At 35.3% G+C, this 23,793-nt stretch overlaps 1 long non-coding RNA gene across 1 annotated transcript in view; it reads left to right on the top strand.

Moving 5' to 3' along the window:
• LOC145666440 (uncharacterized) overlaps nucleotides 1–23,586 on the top strand; it is a 399,556-nt gene extending 375,970 nt beyond the window's left edge. The window contains exons 4-5 of the long non-coding RNA XR_014127744.1: nucleotides 3,713–3,876; nucleotides 23,558–23,586. This is a non-coding gene — a long non-coding RNA (uncharacterized LOC145666440). The remainder of the gene's footprint in view (nucleotides 1–3,712; nucleotides 3,877–23,557) is intronic.
• Nucleotides 23,587–23,793: the final 207 nt, after the last annotated feature.

The following is a 23,793-nucleotide window of genomic DNA, read 5'->3' on the forward strand; positions in this document are numbered from 1 at the left end:
TAGCTCGTTTTTCTATTAACCTAGAACGACAGGGACACGAACACAGAAACATCGAGGAGAGCTAAGATTCCAAAGGCTCTTCCACCGGGAATCGAACTCAGGAACCCATATACACCAAAGGCGCACGTGATAGCCAATAGACCAGCGAGGAGGGCACCAACTCGACCACTCAGATGATTGACAACATTATCACTATGCACAATGCACATGATGTGTTCAATAGCGGAATCGTTCCCGATTTCTGATTGTAAGGACTGTTTTTTTTGCCAATGAAAAATTTTTCATAGCAAAATTCCTCAAATTTCATTTTCAAGCCGTTATAGGGTACCTTTATGAAGAGTTTTGCATCTTTATCTCATTAAGAAGTACCTAATGGCTATGGACAATTTCTCGCCCATAAAAATTCCCGTAGTACATTCCTTAAATTTGGAACCTTTACTTACACAAGTCATTACATAAGGTGGGTACCATTATGCAGAGTTTCAATTCTCTATCTCATTTGGAAGCACTTAATCAATGATGAGTGAGGAAATGAACCGATCTCTGTTTGAGTAAGGACAGTTTTTCGCCCATAGAAAATTCCATAGCATATTCCTTAAATTTCGGACATTTTTCATATTCAAGCCATTATAAGCTACCTTCGTGTAGACATTCATATCTTCATCTCATTGGGAAGTACCTAATGGCTACGGACAATTTTTCGCCAATAAAAAATTTCCCACAGCACATCGGTCACATTTCGGACTTTTTCCATACTCAGGTCATTATAGGATATCTTTATGCAGAGTTTCACGTCTTATCTCATTGGGAAGTGCGAAATCAATGGGATGAGCGAGTGAGTGAACCGATTTCCGCTTGACTAAGGACAGTTTTCACCCATAAAAATTTCCCATAGCACATTCCTTATATTTCAGATTTTTTGCATACTCATGTTATTATAGGGTACCTTTATGCAAAGTTTCTATCTCATTGGGAAATACCTAATCAATTTGATGAGTGAGTGAGTGAAACGATTATTTTCCTGGCTAAGGACAGTTTTTTGCCTATAAAAACTTTCCCATAGGACATTCCTCAGATTTCGGACTTTTTCCATACTCAAGTCGTTATAGGGTACCTTTATGCAAAGTTTCTATCTCATTGGGAAATACCTAATCAATTTGATGAGTGAGTGAGTGAAACGATTTTTTTCCTGACTAAGGACAGTTTTTTGCCCATGAAAAATTTCCCATAGGACATTCCTCATACTTCGGACTTTTCCCATACTCAAGTCGTTATAGGGTACCTTTATGCAAAGTTTCAAGTTTCTATCTCATTGGGAAATACCTAATCAATTTGATGAGTGAGTGAGTGAAACGATTATTTTCTTGGCTAAGGATAGTTTTTTTGCCTATAAAAACTTTCCCATAGGACATTCCTCATATTTCGGACTTTTCCCATACTCAAGTCGTTATAGGGTACCTTTATGCAAAGTTTCAAGTTTCTATCTCATTGGGAAATACCTAATCAATTTGATGAGTGAGTGAGTGAAACGATTTTTTTCCTGACTAAGGACAGTTTTTTGCCCATAAAAACTTTTCCATAGGACATTCCTCAGATTTTGGACTTTTCCCATACTCAAGTCGTTATAGGGTACCTCTATGCAAAGTTTCAAGTTTCTATCTCATTGGGAAATACCTAATCAATTTGATGAGTGAGTGAATGAAACGATTTCTTTCCTGACTAAGGACAGTTTTTTGCCCATAAAAATTTCCCATAGGACATTCCTCAGATTTTGGACTTTTTCCATACTCAAGTCGTTATAGGGTACCTTTATGCAAAGTTTCAAGTTTCTATCTCATTGGGAAATACCTAATCAATTTGATGAGTGAGTGAGTGAAACGATTATTTTCTTGGCTAAGGATAGTTTTTTGCCTATAAAAACTTTCCCATAGGACATTCCTCAGATTTCGGACTTTTTCCATACTCAAGTCGGTATAGGGTACCTTTATGCAAAGTTTCAAGTTTCTATCTCATTGGGAAATACCTAATCAATTTGATGAGTGAGTGAATGAAACGATTTTTTTCCTGACTAAGGACAGTTTTTTGCCTATAAAAACTTTCCCATAGGACATTCCTCATATTTCGGACTTTTCCCATACTAAAGTCATTATAAGATACCTTTGTGCTCAGTTTCACGTCTCTGTCTCATTGGGAAGTACCTAATCAATTTGATGAGTGAGTGAGTAAAACGATTTTTTTCATGGCTAAGGACAGTTTTTTGCCCATAAAAACTTTCCCATAGGACATTCCTCAGATTTTGGACTTTTTCCATACTCAAGTCGGTATAGGGTACCTTTATGCAAAGTTTCTATCTCATTGGGAAATACCTAATCAATTTGATGAGTGAGTGAGTGAAACGATTATTTTCCTGACTAAGGACAGTTTTTTGCCTATAAAAACTTTCCCATAGAACATTTCTCAAATTTCGGACTTTTCCCATACTCAAGTTATTATAAGATACCTTTGTGCTCAGTTTCACGTCTCTATCTCATTGGGAAGTACCTAATCAGTTTGATGAGTGAGTGAGTGAAACAATTATTTTCCTGGCTAAGGACAGTTTTTTGCCCATAAAAAATTTCCCATAGAACATTCCTCAGATTTCGGACTTTTTCCGTACTCAAGTCGTTATAGGGTACCTTTATGCAACGTTTTACTTTTCTATCTAATTGGGAAGTACCTAATCAATTTGATGAGTGAGTCAGTGAGCCTGAAAAATGCATATTTTGGGGGCCCAGTACTCAAACATGGTTGAAGATAGGAATGTGAGATTTGGCATATGAGTACATCTCTCGGATATCTCCTTTTATTCTTAATTTCATGTTTCTACCCTTAATAGAATCGTTTTTACGAAGCCTCGAAATCGGCGATTTTACCCAAAACTCTTGTTCGTGTATAATATGCTTACGGCAGTGCAGGCCAGTTTTCATTTTCTCCGCGGAACTTGGCTGCCATGCACTGCCGTGCATGTTGATACTGAAACGCTACCACAGAAATTCCGCACTCACAATATATTCAGAGTGCTTAAGAGCCTGACTTACTACAAAATTCACCATTTTTCTAATTGCTTGTTTTTCATAAGTGAAAGGAGATAATGAAATGCAACTTAGCACAATCATAGATAATGTTATTATTATATACGGTATATATATATATATATATATATATATATATATATATATATATATATATATATATATATATATAGATAGATAGATATAGATAATCATTAGTATAACACATGAAAAATGTGAATCTTCGCTCATGTCGATGGATAATCTTGCCCTTTACCCCCTCCCCTCCCTTTCATCCACGGATAATCTTAAACTATGTTTCTCGCTATGCCATTAACAGATTTGTCGAGTATTTTAGTGCCTAAAAGTGTTCTCGTTTTTACCTATAGTGCCGAGTTAGAGCATGCTGTCTCCTACGGCAACCAACAAGCGCGATCAAGAACGATGTTGGAGTGTATATTTGGTATTTTATTGTTTATTACAGTTAGGCCGAACTAATTCTTGGAACAATAAACCAACGAATTAACAATTAGCGTTTCAGGGAAAAAAAAGTCTCATAAATCCATTTTTTCCTTTTAGCTTATCGTTTTATAATGTAAATATAGAGTATAGCGAATGTAGTGCACCTATTATAATTTGGTCTTCTTCTGTGTTCATTGCAGGAAGTGGTCAGTGTGGATTGCGTCGCGTACCGGTGTCGTGCAGTGTGTGATACGCTCAGAAATGGCGAACTGTGGACTCACAAGAACTGGTTTAACAGCTTCTGTGATAATCATGGTACTGTCCGTGATTCATCTCGGAATAGCCATGGACGAAGTCAATGAAGGTAAGAGAGGTTTTCCTTTTTTTATGTTTTGTATAAATGCATACGACCCGCTCGGGAAAGTAATGCTCCCCAAAGTACGTTCTTTCGCGCGCTACTCTAGCCAGCTGTTTTACGCGCTATCCTAGCCAGTTGTTTTAAGTTGGTCACAAAATTTATATCATGGAGTACAAGGGGAACAAAACGAGCCCTGCGGGGCTTCTAACCCGTTCCTAATACTACTACTACTACTTATCTGCACAAAACCAAGTAAATCACTTTTTTGAGTATTATTTTAATTTAAAAAGTGTTATGAAAATGTTTAAAAAAACTTTCCTCGGACTGGGTTTGAACTCACGCCAAAAGAGATTTTCGTTACTAGCATATAGCACTAGCCCACTCGGCCACGAAAACCGATAACAACAATCGTTTAATTTTTGCTATTTGAATGCAACGTAGCAAGAAATGGATAACGCCAACCAATCACAACTGTGTTTTTCGTTCCTGCTTCCGGGAGCATTACTCTCCTGAGCTAGTTCTAAATGCATTGCTCTGAATGTGTTATGTTCTGTTGAGGTTATATGCATTATGTTGCTGGAGCTTCTTCGTGTAAACATGGCTTATTGCATGGATTACTAAAGAAAAGGCACAATAGAAATAACAAATCTTTATCAGTTCCGATTTCAATAGAAAAATAGAAACGGTTTATTGGTATTTCTTAACGGTTTTTGCTGTACATAGATCAATTTTGAAACCAAAAGTGACACATTCTTGATAGTTCCGGATTTAATAAAGTGATCGAGATAGAGAGCGAACTAGTTCACCGGATCGATCTCAAATAAACTGTTTCTTGCTAGACAAAGATTGAAACTATACACTGAAAAAAAAAATCTGTAATTAAATTACCAAACATCAATGTAAAATCATTTACCCTTCATTTTGTAAGTTGATATACATTTCCTTAGATTAAATTACAAAATTTGCTTTTTTTTTTTTACAAATTTACAGTAAATTTATAAGAAAATATGACATTTTTATTGATAAAAATATAATTTTACACCATTTCATAGGTAATTTTACTTTATAAATGTAAATTGATTTACATAGAAATTCGGCAAACAGATTGCTACCGTCTTTTTGTAAATTTACCTATGATTTTTTTTACAGTGTGTACTCAATCCATATTAAAGAAACTGTTTCTTACTAGATAGATTGAAACTGTACACTGAATTCACATTAGATAAACTTTTTTTTGTATCGTTTTTGGTCTGTTATCAGTCCACAGACAGACAGTGTAAATATATATTTACACATAGCATAGTTTGGAAGTTTAAAAGGAAATTCAAAGGCAGATCAAAACCTCCTCTCTTACGGGCGACTTTCAATTGCGAAGACGGAGACAGTAGTTGTGCTTGTGTATACTTTATCACAGCATAGATTGTGATCATTGGTACTTAATTTTTCTTTCTGTAACCGAGATGAGGTAAAAATGTTTGTTTACATAGTCCGTCAGTCTCGAACAAGTTACAAGATCTATCTTGTGACGTGTGAGATAGAAAAAAGTGGATGAAGAGAAGAACTAAAGAGCGAAACGCCACTCTCTACAAGAAGAAGATAACAAGTGGGCGTCGGTCGGGACTTGTAATGGCCATTTTGCGATATCTAACAATGTTCGTTTTTATTATTTGTTAAAAAAACAAGAAAGAAACTTTTACGACTTCACTACAATTTCAAGCCTCAGAGATGACAAGACGCGTGTGAAAAAACCATTGAAACCGGAAATGAAAAAAGGAATTTTATCTGGTATAAGAGGCAACGCCTGGTCGTTTGGCGAAGTGGGCGAAAATTATCTTCGAGTTTTATTATTGGTTCAATTTAGTGCAGGCAGGGGAAGTGCCATCATCTCTTTCTCCATCTTCTTCTCCCCCCTTCAAAAAACATCGAGCAGACCAATGAGAATTTGATAACTTCGCATATCAATACGACGAAAACTGATCTTCACTAGCATCTGTCTGAGTAGGAAAAATACATCAGCTTGTAGGTACTTCTCCAATGTCAATTTCCCGTCTGCAAGTCCATGATCCGAGGTTTATATATATATATGATTTACGACGATAGCCTGGCTTCTTGGTCATTTGGATCAAAGAATGTTATTTCCTCCCCCCACTATATCCCCCCCCCGAAATTCCATCCAAGTAATGTCTAATGTGAGATACTAGGAAGGGTGGTAGATTAAACCCACTACTTCTGGACATGCATATATCATCATTTACATTTGTGTTTCCCCTGTTATCAGTACTGGTAGGGTTAGTTTAAGTGCCTTTATAAAAGGCTAATGCTTCTTGAAATAACAATAATAAAAAAGTAAAAAAAAAAAAAATGATCCTTAATTTTTCAGTATGATGTAATGAAGAAAGTTGTTGGAAAAATGTATGTAAATTTTTGAAAGTATGATAAGAAGAAATTGCTACTTAGGGTCGTTACAATTCTTGCCTTCTTCCCCTATCACAGAGACTAGAATCTACTTAAGTTTGGTCAAAGCAAAGTAGAGGGTGGAGTTGTGATACATCCTTTTATTATTTTTCTCTTCCCCTTCCGTAAAATATCTCATAGCGTGGACATATCGTAAAGCATTATTACAGTCTTCTTCTGAAATGTATTCTGTTTCTTCAAAGCATTTTGATCCATTAAAATTTCTTTTTCTTACGGTAATGTTACTGAGTTTGCCTTCTACATTACCATGGTAAACCATCTTGTTCGAGTGTAAAAATGAATTGTGACGTGTTTCTTGCTTACTCTTCTAATGTTCGTAGCGTTAAAGGATTGTAATCTAATGTTATGCAACCAATCTAACGTATAAGTACAACTGGGTTGCATAGTACCAAGGAGCAAGGGTGGATCACCTCCATCAAGGAACTCTATTCTGAACTTTCCACCCTCTACATTATGGTCAAAATTGATGGTGATCCATCAAGTATTTCTTGATGTTTTGTCTCTCGGACGAACATAAAAACGAACAGAGTAAATCTCGGACGGACACAAACATGGGCAGATAGGATAAAACTCGGACGGACACGAACAGGGAGAGACAGCATAAATGTATGAAGGAGTTTTGGTTGTAAACCAAACTCCTTAAAAAAGAATGTTTCTAGTTCAAATAAAATTAAATGAATGAAGAAAATATCCCTAAAAACGGGTGCGAGGGTTGAGGGGAGAAGATAAGAAAATTAAGTCTATTTATCTTGAAAAATAAAACTTCGATATTCTCGTGCATCGTATAAAGTTGAATGCATCTATTATAATAAACACCAGGCTTAAGTTGCAGTGATGTAATTAGATTTATCCACGAGATTGTGAAAACAACGCTCAGGAAGTGCATGCACTGAGATATCACATGAGTCCAATGACTCCGATTTCTCTGTAAATTTGGGGGGGGGGAGCATTCAGATACAGAAGACATCTATATGAGGATTTTAAGACAAATTGCATTCAAATTATGCCAAATTTTGTATATTCATAAATGCAATGAGGGTACCCACATGAGCTAGGATCGGCGCCCTTGCATGAGTTTGAAGTTGCATTTACTTCACTTTCTACTTTCCACTAAACTTAGCATTAAGCAAAGAATAGGCAGAGAAATTGTATCGAAACATTAAAGAAATGCAAATGAAGTGAAATGAAATGAAATTTTTTGAGTTTTACGTCCCACGGTTATGCCGATTAGGCTAAAGGAGACGGTGATGTTGAGAGATGAATGCAATGGTGGAATGAAGAAAGTGGGAGGAAACGGTAGAACCCCGAGAAAACCCCCGCACACGGTGTTTGTCCACCACAAAGTTCACTTTGCGGGAGCAGGGTTTGAACCCGGGACCCCAAGCACCAGAGGTGAACGCTCTACCACTGAGCCACCGCTGGAAATGAAATATCAGAGTCGATGGAACCAGTTTATGTTGGCAGATTACTGTTGGTGTCTAATGCAAGATAGTCACGAGGCAGAATTCTTCCAATAGAAATATATACACTTAGAAGCAAATACGTCACTTTCACATCTTTTCGAGATGAGACATCGTCAAATCTTGTTTAATAGGCAACTCTAGATGTGGTCGGTAACTCGACTACGTACCAGCTGGCCGATAAGGGTTGGCTCCCCGGTGGGAACTGGTTTAATTCTCATTCTGCTCTTATCCACAATGTAATTCAATCAACCTGTAGCGAAATAATATCTAAGGCAGAATATAGGCAGTCAGAACATCGTACTGACAGCAGCGTATATTTTGTTCTGTTTGGACTTATGCGTATGCGAACCGTGACAACTAGATGTTTATGAAAATTGGTACCATGACTAATTGTGCATCACTAATCATCGTGGTGATAGTCACTCAATGCGGAAATGCCTTGTTTGCCCGCTGTGTATAATACATATACCAAGCAGTGATTAGGTGAGGTTGTGCCTAGTTATACGCCGAAAACGCCCGAAAAGGACAGAAAATGAAAAATGTGTGCAGATAATCTGATACCTACGGGAGGGGGGCACGTGACCAAAAACACGGCAGTAGCTTTAAACAAGCAGTGTTGCCATCCCAACACAAACTCTAAGTTTTTCAAATAGAACGTATATAATTTTATGGCATTAAAACAAATGGCATAAAACGTGAAAGAAAATAAGCAAAAGCTGTCTTTGGGCTGTAACACTGCATAAAATCCTGCGTGTTTTCCAAACTACAGAAATGGCGGCCTAGTGCCTAAAAAGAGTACGGAAAAACTGTGGCACAAAAGGTAACAAAACTGTGACAAGAAAAATTCGCAAGATGAAAGGCCCATAATAGGTGTCAGTTGAGAGTATAGGAAACGTTAGCATGTGAGACAGAGATGAAGACAAAACACACTGCTTACAGGTTACCAGCAATATACAGGCACAAAATATTTTAACATAGTACACCAATACATACAACAGAAAAGCCATAGATAGTATTGCAAAATGCGTACATTTCTCGCCCTAGCTGCACACTCGATGTGATGTATCAATCTCATTAGTCACTCTATGCTATACATGCTATGGTTCACTCTCTAGTGTACATTTATTCCTTCTGCAGTCTTGTTGTTGTTGTACATTTGTTCGTTTCATTGTAGGGACCACATAATCTCTTAGGTTTAGAGCCCCATATCTCCCGTATTTCGCAACACTGATAACCCAGCTTTTGATTATTTTCTTTTACGTTTTATGCCATTTGTTTTAATGCCATAAAATGATATAAGTTATATATAAAAAAAAAAAACTTAACATTTGTGTTGTGATGGCAATACTGCATGTGTGATACTATTGCCGTGTTCTTGGGTAGGTGTTCCCCTCCCGTAGGTATCAGGTTACCTTCACACATTTTTCATTTTCTGCCTTTTCCCGGCGTTTTGGGGGTATAACTTGGCACAGCCTCACCCGGTCACTGCTTGGTATATGTATTATACACAGGAGGTAAACTAGGCATTTCCGCACTTAATGAATATCACCACGGTGATTAGCGATGCACAATTAGTCAGGGTACTAAGTTTCATAAATATCTAGCTGTCACGATTTGCATACTTCCCTTGTTAGCTCTAAATCATGATAAACAAAACCATGTCCAAGTATAGCACGCTGATTTGCTTTTGGCTTTCCAATGCTTGTAGTCGGCCCCAAAATTCCCTTTTTCAACAGCGGAAGGGTAAGAATACTTTTGTTTATCTTCAATTAGAAGTAAAGCGGAACAAATAATAGTATGTTCCGCGGTGTCGGAAGTGTTACCATCACACCGACCGTAGATACAACATTAGTCTGACTCAAAAGAGTTTATCTTTTCCATTTTAATAAGGTGTAGCCTTGGCAGTTACTCAATCCTAATCTGAAGATACCTGCTCTTTTATCTACAAACAAAAATAGTTTAACACTTAGATACTTGATCTTCCTCCTCATACCTTAATAATTGACATCACAAACAAACACTTAAACGAAAAGTATAATTGCTGGCATTGCCTTCTAGACGAGAAATTTCTAGTCTTGTCTCGAAACGAGACGAGTTAGCATAAGAAGTATATTTTCAAAATCAAGACATGAATCTCGTAACCCAACACTAGTTCACTCAAAATCTTTAAACTCAAAGACTGTTTTGCAGTGTTACACACTTTATAATATAAAAACTATAAATGGACAAAATGATTATACGAAAATAATGTAAAGCATTTAGCATCGTTTGAAGATACGTAAGTTATTATACAATATAGTCTAATAATAAATATGGTTTAAATGTTTATTTCCCACTATTATGTCCTTTAGGCTTCGGGAGTAGGGATGGCCAGAACAGGTTCCTGGTGGAACTGGTTTTCGGGTCCGTCTGGAACCGGTTCTGAAAACCAGATCTCCAAGAACCGGTTCCGCTGGAACCGAAACTTTAAAACCATCCCTACGCTAAACCCGAGCTGCTGGCAGGCTGTGAACAGTGTGCTAGATGAAATGATGGAAGCGATAGGCAGGCGCCCAGGCGGCGGCCGCTTCTCTCATTTGACTGAATAAATTGGGTAACTGGCTAACTCATTGGCTAAACAGGCAAAGTGACCAACTCATTTGGCTAAACACCCACTGGTGGACCATTTTTTTTTCTGGGGGCACAAGCGGGTCTGGGCGGGGAGGGCACAAGCGCATGGTCCTTTTTGCATTGTTTTGAAGGTGAACATTGTGCCTCCTTTATGGGTCTTTGGAGGCTTTCGGATCCAGATCTGGAACCGGTTCCTAAGATCCGGTTCTGGAACCGGGTTTTCGGATCCAGGTCTGGAACCGGTTCCTAAGATCCGGTTCTGGGACCGGGTTTTCGGATCCAGGTCCGGAACCGGTTCCGCTGGAGCCGGAACTTTGTGGCCATCCCTATTCGGGAGTACTTCCAGAAAACACACGGACACGATATTGTCCGCCACAAACCTTCTTGACTGGGGATCAAACCAGGGACCCCACGCACCAGAAATAAGCGCTTTACCACTGAGGCACCATCACTCCCAAATGTTGTTATATCACACTCTTCGTGACCTCTCGTGACACGGAAAGATTTTGATACCTTTTAGATGAAAAAAGAAACAGGGCATAAATCATATGCATCAATTTACAAACCTAGAACAAAATAGCTTTCCGAAAATCGAGACGAGACGGGATGAGTAATCCTTATTTCTAATCTCATCTCGTCTCGTGAACAACAGTAGTAATTGCATAAAAGAAATGATAGACTTTTAAAGACTCTTGGACTATTTTTTTTAGCTGTTTGTCAGCCATTTAATTTGTAATTCAGTTTAGTATAAGTTGATAAAGCACTAAGGTAATAGATATTTATATCAGAGACCATAAATCTTCGGTTTATTGATTCATGGAGTTAGTTATATTTTCCTAGTAATCAGAAAAGTTTTTATCATGTCAGTATTTTGTCGTTTGTTTGTTATCTTAGCAAAAGGGTGTAGGTCCTGACTCCCCCCGAAAAAAAGTTTCCAGGGCAAAGTTGTCTCGTGTTCCCCTTGATAGTGTTGACACAGATGTTTCCCGAAGTTTTTGTTTAAGTCTTTTGTCGTAGATAGAAAGATTCAGAAAGGAATGTTTAGCGTGGAGACACAGTCTCCACGAGATAGATAGAGAGAACTATCATTCACATGCATTTCCCTCCCCAACTCTTTCCCCCCCTCTCCTTCCTCCAGAAAATGAAATTCTATCGTAACCATCAGTTTGATTTAGTTTCCTTCCTGGGACCACCACCGCGCACGAAGATTAGGCAAAAGAACAGGTCTCGAAGGACAAGTTACATACGAACTATATTAAACGGGACGCTGGAGAAATGCAATTCAGTCAATCGGGAGAAACTTTTCACGGGAAGATATATATATATATATATATATATATATATATATATATATATATATATATATATATATATATATATATATATATATATATGTACTTCCTTCCCGTGCGTCTGTTTACTGGAAGATAAATTACCACATATGCTTTAACATTTGCCCAAAGTAAGCAGGGGATGAAATTACCATACTACACATACATACACAAAGTTCTTCTGATGTTATTTATGTTGACAGAAAAAAAAAACAATGATGAACTTGACGCAAACAAATAAATTGAAGAAAAATTGTGTTAGTTCTTTTGTTTTTTTGTCTAAAGTTTTCCAATTGAGAGAAAACAACTTCTTATTTATATGCGTCGAAACAAAAATTACATGTAGATTCTTTTATTTTATATTGTCTTGATTACCAAGGATAGCATTCAATTTGAAAAGTTTCTTGTTCTGGTATTTCGTAGCTATTATAGAGATTTCGATTTTCATTGTTCTGAACAACAAACCAATTTGACATGATCCCATTTTCTAATGTTATTTTTTTATTTATTTATTTTTGGTTTGTTTGTTCTTTTTCAGGACTCAGCTTTTTATTAAAGTTGATTTGAACTTATAATATCGAAGTCGAAACAGGCATTCAAAATATAAGCATCGCGTACATGTTGGGTTCTATAGCATGATCCTATAATCATCCAGCTCTTATGGCGTCGAGATAATGTGGTGGGGGAACAGTCTGATTCAAGTCCCGATTCTCACTTCCATAGAAGACTCCGTTATTCATAACCTAGATGTGACACAAGAACGCAGGACATATAAAAATCAATTAATAAAATACTTTATTTGACCCAAAAACTTCAAATATTGTAGATATCTTCGATGCAAAAGCATCAAATATTCTAGATATCTTCGATCGAAAAGCTTCAAATATTCTAGAGATCTTTGACGCAAAAGCTTAAAATATTCTACATATCTTTGATGAAAAAACTTGAAATATTCTAGATATCTTTGATGGAAAAAGCTTCAAATATTCTAGATACCTTTGATGGAAAAGCGTCAAATATTTTAGATATCTTTGACTTAAAAGCTTAAAATATTCTACATATCTTTGACGCAAGAGCTTAAAATATTCTAGATATCTTTGATACAAAAGCTTAAAATATTCTAGATATCTTTGACGAAAAGCCTTCAAACACTGTAGATATCTTCGACAGAAAAGCTTCAAATATTCTAGATATCTTTGATGCAAAAGCTAAAAGTATTCTAGATATCTTTGATGGAAAAGCTTCAAATATTCTAGATATCTTTGATGAAAAAACTTCAAATATTCTAGATATCTTTGATGGAAAAGCTTCAAATATTCTAGATATCTTTGATGGAAAAGCGTCAAATATTTTAGATATCTTTGACTTAAAATCTTAAAATATTCTAGATATCTTTGACGCAAGAGCTTAAAATATTCTAGATATCTTTGATACAAAAGCTTAAAATATTCTAGATATCTTTGACGAAAAACCTTCAAACACTGTAGATATCTTTGACTTATAAGCTTCAAATATTCAGGATATCTTTGGTATACACAAAAGGCCTACCTGAGAAAGATTTCCATTCAAACTGATTCAGTTTTTGACACGAAGCTGAACTGTATCGTAATTGATAACAGAAATCAAAGATAATTTTCTAGTAAATGTTACAATGGAAGCATACGTATTCAACATATCCATTAGACGTTTGCGACTGACGAGTTTTCATTTATTGTACGTCCATGATATCACGACATACTTTCTTTAGATTAGAAATAACCATTTTTCTTTTTCTTTTCTTTTTTTTCTGCCGTTTCAATCATTGACTAGTACAGTATGTCTCCAAATTAAAATTCAATTTATTACTAAATGATTTATATATATATAAAAAAATGTCTTTTATGAAGGCATAGATCTATTCATCTTCTGTATGACATATTCACGACACACCAGTTGGAAAGCATGCATTAAGTTCGAAACCACTAAATTTGACTTTTAAAATGATTTTAAATGCACCTTACCGATGTGTGAATCTTATCAAAGTTGGTTATATCGGCGGTGTACTGTGCATAATCCAGTATCCTTAAGAATGCTGACGGATTCTTTTGTTTTCCATACCTAATTAAACTTAAGCAGGAGATCACGGTTCGATTCCTGGCGGAAGCTCATGTAGTTTGGATTTCTCACGTTAAGCTGTAGATCCACGTCTCATATAGCCTCACTGTTGAAAGGTACATTAAACTCTAATCTATCCACAATTGAACTTGAATAAGAAAACGTGGAAACAATAACAATAATAATATTCTGACGCTCCATTAGGCCAGTAATACCTCACTGTCCCAAATGCGTTATTAATTTTATTCATGTAATTATATTACCACAAAAATAAACAGGATTCATCACTCTAAATCAAATTAAAAGGTATCATTGTTTTGATTCCTTGTTATTACGTTGTTTACAATTAAATAAGAAGTTAGGTATAATTCATTATTATTGATTAAAATACAGAACAAGCTGAATTATTGTTTGGTTTATAAACAATCATGAAAATGATCAATGTTAATAGTCATTACTACAAAAATTACGAAATTATATTAATTGTTGTTACCTTATTCACAATAGATAAGATGTGAGTTTAATTTCTATAGCATTACGGGGCAATCCAAACGAAATCGACCAATTTCTAGGTCAAAGGTTGCTGACAAAATTTCTTTATTTTAATTTTTTTTTTTACCTAACATTGTACCACATTCAGAGAGTTGAAAACGGTATTCATTTATTTTTTTTAGCCACACAGGTTTCATTGTAGCAGTCATTTTGTATAGGCGCTTGTGCGTATTTTGCACTTCTCAGAGGATTCCGTTAAACGCTGTAACTTTTTTAAGTTTTAACGATAATGAGTTCAAACCAAACCCATATGAAAGATAATGGAACGGACAATGTTCTTTGTTCTGTGCACATTAAGACGTACTTTAGAACGTCGAAAAAGGAAGTTCTGAACATTGAGGTTGGAAAACCTAGAAGTGGCCATTTTGGAATGTACATTTGAAACAAAATAAATGAGATTCACCTTCAATTCTTTGTCTACATAGATACTGGATAGTAAATAACGTCTCAAACAAGTTTCAGATCTGAGAACTATATACTTGAGTTTTTGGAAATTTTAAACATTGCGAATTTTCGAAAATCGTGTATTTTCACCATCACCATCAAATATCTCAGGAAGAACAGTGAAAAATCTCAAATTTGCACAAAATAGGTTATAGTTGTGCAGTAACAGGTGAGTAAAATTGCACCACTGAGATTGAGTAGTTTGTGAGTTAGGCCTATAAGTTGTTGCAGTGATGTGGAATTCGCGATTATAAGACCTGAATAGATGTACAGGTTTTGTGTTGATATAGTATCTTAGGCATGCAATTAAATAAATTGTGATATAGTACTTCACTTTTATTTTTGAGAAAGTGATATATTACTTCACTTTCATCAGAAGAAGTGCAGTCAAATAGCAAGATATTCTAGATTTGCTACTTGTAAAAGAATTATCAATACCAGATCATATCACACAGATTTTACCTCTGACTCAAACACAAATCAGATATTATGAGTACTCACAATCAGATGAATTTACTGATTTCAGTACTTCCAGAACATGGCATGTTGTCATTTGCACCTGATAATACCGTAACCTGTATTTATGAAGAGAAATGGTGGATTGTGGGAATTGAAGACATCAGCCAGAAAAATAACGATTTTTTAAAATCACTTTTTCCATCCCCTTGACCCAAGAAGCTCTTTTGAACTATCTACGAATGACAAAGTGAGGGTGCCAATCACCAAGGTTCTCCGGAAACTCACACCCACAGAGTTCACAATTCCTACAGGTCATATTTTCAACATCAGTGCGAAACTTACACAAATAAATAGCTATTTACCTCACTGATGTCTTAACAGCAGCGCTATAGGCAGAAAAGAAATAACAGATGCGTTTCGTTTTTTGTACAAGATATGATTCATAAATTATGCACACCTCACTCACTTAACGTTACAATCGTGTTATTTTGATTTTGCTACAAAGTTTATATCCACGCCTCATTGCGCTTCATGATATTAAATCCCAGTAATGAAAAACCTTATAACTCAGAAACTACTCGAGTGTCAGTGATGGAATTTTACCCACTTCTTACTGCATAACTATCGTCTATTTTGTGCAAATTTGAGATTTTTCACTTGTGTCCTTCCTGAGAGATTTGATGGTGAAAATACACGATTTTCGAAAATTCGGAATGTTTAAAAATTTCCAAAAAAATCAAGTATATGGTTCTCAGATCTGAAACTTGTTTGGGACGTTGTCTATTGTCTAGTCTCTATGTAGACAAAAAAATTGAAGGTGAGTCTCATTTATTTCTTTTCACAATTTACATTCCAAAATGATCATTTCTACGTTTCCAACCTCAATGTTCAGAACTTCCTTTTTCGACGTTCTAAAGTACGTCTCAATGTGCACAGAACAAGAGCATTGTCCATTCCATTATCTTTCATATGGGTTTGGTTTGAACTCATTATCTTTAAAACCTAAAAAGTTACAGCGTTTAACGAAATCTTCTGAAAAGTGCAAAATACGCGCATGCGCCTATACAAAATGGCTGCTATGACAAAACTTGTGCGGCTAAAAAATAAATGAATATCCGTTTTCAACTCCCTAAATGTGGTACAAACTTAAGTAAATAATAATAATAATAATAATAATAATAATAATAATAATAATAATAATAATAATAATAATAATAATAATAATAATAAACTAAATTTTGTCAGCAATCATCATTGGTCGATTTCATTTGGGTTGCCCTTTACATAAAAAATAAAAAAAACATGCTCATTATTATTGTTACAAATATGTAAAAAAAAAAGTTATTTGTTATTTTTCCTTATTTACGAAACAAAGGAACCTACTAATATTATCCTCTGTTATTGTATTACTAAAAAAAAAAAAAAGAAAAGAAAAAGGATTTATATTGTTCGTTGTTATTGCGCTGTTTGCAATAAAGTATCACATTGTATTAGGTTGGGTTAGGTTACAAAATATACATAAGAAATTATAACGTATTATACGTGTTTCTTTTAATTCAAAGGTATGATTTACATTTTTCATTGTTATTAACGTTATTTACTAGAAAATAAAAGGTGTCATTGTTTCGATTCCTTGCTTTTACGTTATTTAAAACTTTTAAGAATAATGATTCGTATTATTCATTGTTATTGCGTTATTTACAATACACTGTCGTTTCGAATGCATTACGTTAACAATGAATGTAGGACGTGTTTCCGAGCTGATAATATTACGAGCTTCGCACAGGTCAAATTCAATGCGAGAAATATGGTAACCTAACTGCGTGTTCATGCACATATATTGATGGCTTCATGCTTTACACGATTAGGAGATAATAATACATCTACATCAAATTGGAACTAATTGAGAGATTACAATAGTTCCGTTACAATTGCTATTATCTATGAAGTGTTATTTTGGAAACCATGGCTACAGACGGGGAGTTATTATTATTATACACCCATTTGCACAAATTCATATGTTACTCGTATGAGTGAATGTTCAATACTGATACCACTGCATTATAGGCTTTGTCTCTTTCATGAAAGGTAAAATAACCGACTGTATGAATTATTCGTATATAAAGGGATTTAAAGTGAAATACTATACAACACATTATTGATATTACTGTATAAGCAAAATGTGTTACATGTTCAGTTGTGTTCAATGCAAGTTCATCTTTTCTTCAATTTATACAATTCTTTTCTCATATGCAGTGGCGTATTTACGATTTTGTTTCGGGGAGGCCTTTGCTAACTTTCGGGGGGGGGGCTTTGCCTGAAAATGTGAAAATTCTGCAAGATATTTCATATACTTTACTATAGTAAGTAAGATTTCGGGGGGGGGGGCTTAAGCCCGGAAGGCCCCCTCCTAAATACGCCACTGCTCATATGAATAAGATTTTTTTTAAAAAAAATCTTTGAAGTCTTATAAAATAAGGTTCACAAACTTTATTTTCAGTTTCTGTGTCATATACGAATATATCTATTAATATCAAAATGTATTAATTTTGTACATATTATCCTCTGTGAAGGATAATCAATTATGTGTACCTTCCAGTGATTTAAGCAGTTGATATTTTCATGATTTATGACGTTAATCATTTTCATGATTTTCATAAACAAAACAATAATTTAGCATGTTGTTTGTTTTTATAAATAACAATAAATGATATCTAATTTCTTATTTATTTATAAATAACATAATAACAGGAATCAAAACGAATACATCTTTTTGTGTTCTAGAAACACACTGTTAATGACAGTGTGATTCATTTTTTGCAAACAGTGCAACAACCAGGAATCAAAATGATAGCACCTTTTAATTTGATTTAGAATGATGAATCCTGCTTATTTCTGTGGTAATGTAATTACATCAATAAAATTAATATTTTTCCTACATTAATAAGATTTATGTAATGCAATAAAAAAACAAATCCCATACTTGAATCTCCCAATGATTCTTTTAAAGGTATACTAAACAACTGGCGCAACTCTGTAGGTGAAACAAAAAAATTGACAAACACCGTGCTTTTGGATTTCTCGGGGTTGTTCTGTTTTCCTACCACTTTCTTCAATTCATAATTTTGTTCATTGTTTTCATCACCATCTGCCTTAGCCTGGGAATATAATCATGGTGTGTATCTGTGTGTTTGTGTATGCATGTATAAGGAAGGTAGGAAGTCTTAGCAGATGGAATAACTCTATTACTTAATATTTTTGGACTAAAATCTCCGCCCCCTCCACTAATAAGATACTGGGGGTGAATAAAGTGGCACTACTGACAGAAATTTACAAATTAATTACTGTAATTAATATGTAACAAATATGTATTTCACGTGTAATTGACGGCTGAACTAGTCCTATGACAAGACACAGAAAACAACTAGGGTTAATTGTGATCTGGCAGTGGCCTTTAACCTGGTTTAGTGGCTAGCGCACATTCCTTTGGTACACGGGGTCCCAGATGCCCTAAAATTAGAGTAGTTAGGTACCTTAAACAACGTTCACGTCTCATATAGTGTCGATGTTGAAAAGAAACACCAAATTCCAACGAACTAACTAAATGTTTTGGTAACTTTGTCAGCAGAATAGAAGCGAAAGGTAAAATGTTTTATATCAATTGGTGTGATGTTTTATCGCGTATTTCTGCTGTTATTTACATAGCAAGTGACTTTTCTTAAGTGTGAAAATTAGGAATGCGCACGAGACGAGTCGCGACAGGATTTTCCTGACAAAATTCGAGTCGAGACACGGCTCTTTCAATAGAGAAATATAGATTTTTCGAGTTGAGACATCACTTTTACAACACATTTTCGAGACGAGACAGCCACAAATCTTGTCTCGTGCACATCCCTAGTGAAAATTATGAAATTGCGTAGGAATTGAATAGATGCCATTTCGACAAGGATATTCGTCGCCAGACACCTTGAGGAAGTACGTAGTTAGAAATCACGAGCAACGACACCGTCAGTCGGTCTGAAAACTTTGTGGCTGTATTTCCTCTATATAAAAGCACAATTACGTAAATATAAGAATATAGGAGGGAGAAACAATGAAGTTTACTGACAGAAAAAAGAAATACTTTGCAGCCAAAGATCTTCGTGGTTCCCTCCTACTTAGAGACATAAATCTCCCCCTCTTCCCGTTCATTCCCGTCTTGGGATCCTCCTGCAATAGCAATATGTTTCTGTTCGTCTGCTGTAACAACCTCTTCATTGATTTCCTTACAATCACTTCGAATTACTGCAGTTTCTAGGCTGAGGAAAACTGGCACACTGTAGTTTCTCTCTCCCGCACGGGAGCCACTCAACCAAATAAGCGAGGAAACTCTCTTGGGACTCCGAGGCGGGGATGGAAGACGATTCAAAATGGAGATTGCGGAGGAAGGGACAAAATTTCTGCTAACTGTCCGAACGAACAAGGGTCGAGGGCCCTGAAGGATGTACAGATTGATATAACGTTTGCAACAAATCAAAGGAATGCTATTTTCTTGATTTCATTTGCTTTAGTTGGTATTGAATAGAAATACTGTGTTGTGAAAGCTGACAACTTCACAAGGTCTGAGTGAAGTGATTTTTTTTCTTTAAGACAAATCATTCACATATTGGATATTTGAAGGACGACTCCAACTCTGTACATTTGTACAGTATAGGTAAAAAAAATGTGTACAGAATTTGTGTGCACAGAAAAATGTGCACAACCACCTCACGAAAGGCGAAGCACAGTAGGTTTGACATTTGTGAACAGAAACAGAAAAATGGATGACACTTTTTAACGATCCACCTAGTAACTTCGTTTTAAGTTTATATGCACAGTGCTATGTCTACTGGTTACTTCGTTATTATTATTTTTAATTATACAGTCGTAATATTAATAAAACAATTTGCTCATATATGTATTTTCCCTTATGACGTCATTTTTGGAACTGTTACATATGTATACATAGATTTTTACATGTATAAATTTTTATATTTTTAAAGTAAAGTGTTCCGAATATACATAATCTTGTTGTCTATAAAATTCTACAAAACACATTTTCAGATTTTAAAAAATAATTATATAGATTCTAATACCAAAAGAAACAAACTTGACTATTAAAATTTACGAATGTTTAGTAACCACGTTGAAACAAACAAACAAAAAAGATTTAGTAATCCAGGGTTAAAGGTCGAAAGATTTCGATTCCTTTGACTGAAGACGCACTGTGTTTGTTTCACTATAACATTCGTTAAAGATTTCCAATTTTAATGAAACTTGGCGTACGCTTTCCTACAGTCTTAGAAAATAAACATGTCATTAAACTTCAAAACTAGCCATACGTAACTATTGGGATTCTTATAAAAAAATATATTGTCCATTCATCTGCTGTCTGTTGCCAGATATTAAAGCAAAATTCATAGGAAATAGCAAAATAAATAAATAAATAAAATTAAATAAATAAATAAAATCAGCTTTTGAAGAATGGGTTCAATTTTCGCTCTCCTCTACCATTTTTGGATCCCTGTTGGTTGGAAATCTATCGTAGTTTCATAATGTGAGATGAAAATACAGTGAACCCACGCTTTAGGAATCCCATGTCTCGTCTCGTCTTGTAAATTTTGTAGAAATCTCGTATCGTCCCCAAGTCTCGAAGAAATCTTTCTCGTCTCGCCTCGATTCTTGGAAACCTTTTCTCGTCTCGATTTGTAAATTTACAAAATGTATGCCCTGATTTTTTTTGCTTAATTTAATCTAGAAGCTATGAAAACACTTCCACGTAACGAGAGATCCACAAAGAATGTGATATAACAATGTATAAACCAAGCAAGAAATGCATCTCCACCCATGCATGCACTGCACTCTAGTGGATAAACAGTGAACCTCCTCATTAAAAACGCGTATTTTGGCGCACTTCCCCTCCCGGTCCAAAAGAATCCGATGTTTCAAAGCCGGCGAAACTGTTTCTTCCTTTGTCAGCGGGAGGGCTATAGCAGGTAGCAAGCAAGACGTCATAGAAAGTTGCACATGGTTCAGCTCCTTGCAAGATGGAAAAAAAAATGTTGTGTGTCCCTTTCAAGACTATGTTTACATGGTGAAATATGCTAGGGTTTCAACATTTTGTTTAATGACAGCTACAAGTTCTTGTAGCGTGACAAGGCCCTATTAAGTAACATCCTTATTTTGTGGGGTTCGAATTAGTCAGAGACAATAGCTGAACCCCCATCTTTGAAAAAGTGTTCAGTAAAATTACCTTATTTATATGAAACATGTCTTATGCTCTCTTTGAGGTTTACTAATTGGGCTTATTGCTTTGGATTGAAACAATTCAGAAAGAAATAGGTGGAATGATCCCATTCTTTTTTAAAGAAAAAGAAAGAAAAGAGAAAAAGAAAGAAAAGAGAAAAATAAATTAAATATATCAGTTTTACGTCCCACGGCCATGCTCTGTAGGCTAAAGGAGAGGAGATGATAATGATAAAAAAATGAATGAAATGGTGGAATGTAGAAAGAGGGAAGAGACGGGAGAACCCCCGAGAAAACCCACGCATATGATATTTGTCCACCACAAAGTTCACATGGCGTGAGCGGAAATCGAACCAGGAACCCCCCACACTAGAGTTGAACGCTCTACCACTGAGCACCGCCGCCACCGGAAAGAGAGAAAAAGAAAACGCCCAACTACTATATCTTCCTTATAAATTACCAGATTTCCATGTGAACTGACGTGTTCTTTCTTTGAGGCTTTTGTTTGAAGGAGGAGAAAACAATGCTTCAGTGAAGGCTCATCTCTGGTGTGAGGGGTCCCTGGCTTAATTCCAGCTCACGCTAAGTGGACTTTCTGATGGATAAACACCGTGTTCTTGTGTTTTCTCGGAGTTCTCCCGTTTCCTCCCACTTTATTCATTCCACCATTGCATTCATTTCTCACCATCACCGTCTACTTTAGTCTAGTTGTCATAATTGTGGGACGTAAAACTGAAAGCTTCCAATCCCAGACCATGTAAGTTTATGGTGGACAGCATCGTGTCCATGAGTTTCCTCAAGGTTCTCCTGTTTGCTTCCACATTATCATTCCACCAATAGTTTCATAACCTCATCTTCTTGAACTTAAAAGACAAAAAAACGTGTGACGTTAAACAAGAAATTGTATTTTTATTTTCCTTTGTTTGGGATTACAGTGATCACGAAGGAGCAGGTGAATTCATACTCCAACATTAAGGGTAGCTATCATTTTTTATTCTTCATATTTTTATTTTCATTATATATATATATATATATATATATATATATATATATATATATATATATATATATATATATGCTGCTATAATGCGTAATACCATTAGTTATTTAAGTGATCAGCGAAGATATTTGAAAACAAAATACAGAAAGTGGAGTTTCCATTCTGCTTATCGTCATTACAAAATTCAAGTTGCAATAATGCCAAATCAATCAAATGCTGGGAAAATCCGAATGTGTTGTATCTGCTCGTTACGTTACAGTACATACATACATCCAATACTGGTTCATATGTACGAATTCTTCCATCGTGGCATTGTATCAGCTGGAAAGAGATTTTTCCCGTTTACATGTCTCATTACGAGTGTGATAGTTACCCATCACTTTTCACAAAACCATCGAAAACCAGTACAGGTGGTGATAATTACCAAATGTTACATGTATCAAGCATGTTAGCCCCGAAAGCATGGCTGTGTCAAACATTGTTTCGTTTTTACCTATTTAAAATACGCTTATAGCTTTAACGGATTGATGAGATATATATATATATATACATATCAATGTGTGAATATATCCAATAACGATCTTTTTTCTCTCTTTGGGTTCTGTCACGTGTTGAAGATTGATATGTTTGTGGGCATCTGGACATGTTAAAATACACCGTTTGATATGTTTCGATTTCTTTGGCTTTTTCAATTTTTGGATTTTGTATACTTTCTTTTTGTTTTCCGATAGTGTTATATTGCCGCAAAGAGTAAATGTTTTTATGAAGTTACTAACTTGAACATGTTAATCAAAACATGACAGGAACATTCGCTTGTTCAATTTTTTTTTTTTAAACTACTGGTTGGAAAACAAGAGGCGAAAATTTACACAGACATTGGTATTGTAATAAAGAGATTGTTAATGTATATATCCATATTTTAAAACTAAAATTTGTATGTTCTACATTATTTGATTAATATGCAATCCACGCGTATTACGCACTTTCCATTTCAGATGCCTCAACTTGATTCTCTGTATGGCATTGGGCTTGTTTGATTCTAAAGTCTGAGCTTTATTATATGTATATAATATTTTGGCTTGTTTGTATTCTACTTTATTATCTGTATAATAAATTGGCTTGATTGTATTTTAACGTCTCAACTTTATTATCTACATATTTGGCTTTTTTATATTCTAATGTCTCAATTTTTTCTATTTAAATAATATTTCATGTAATCTTTTACGTGAAT

Source organism: Thermobia domestica, chromosome 12 (assembly GCF_964235325.1).
Source record: "Thermobia domestica chromosome 12, izTheDome1.hap1.1, whole genome shotgun sequence".
NCBI classification, from domain to species: Eukaryota; Metazoa; Arthropoda; class Insecta; order Zygentoma; family Lepismatidae; genus Thermobia; species Thermobia domestica.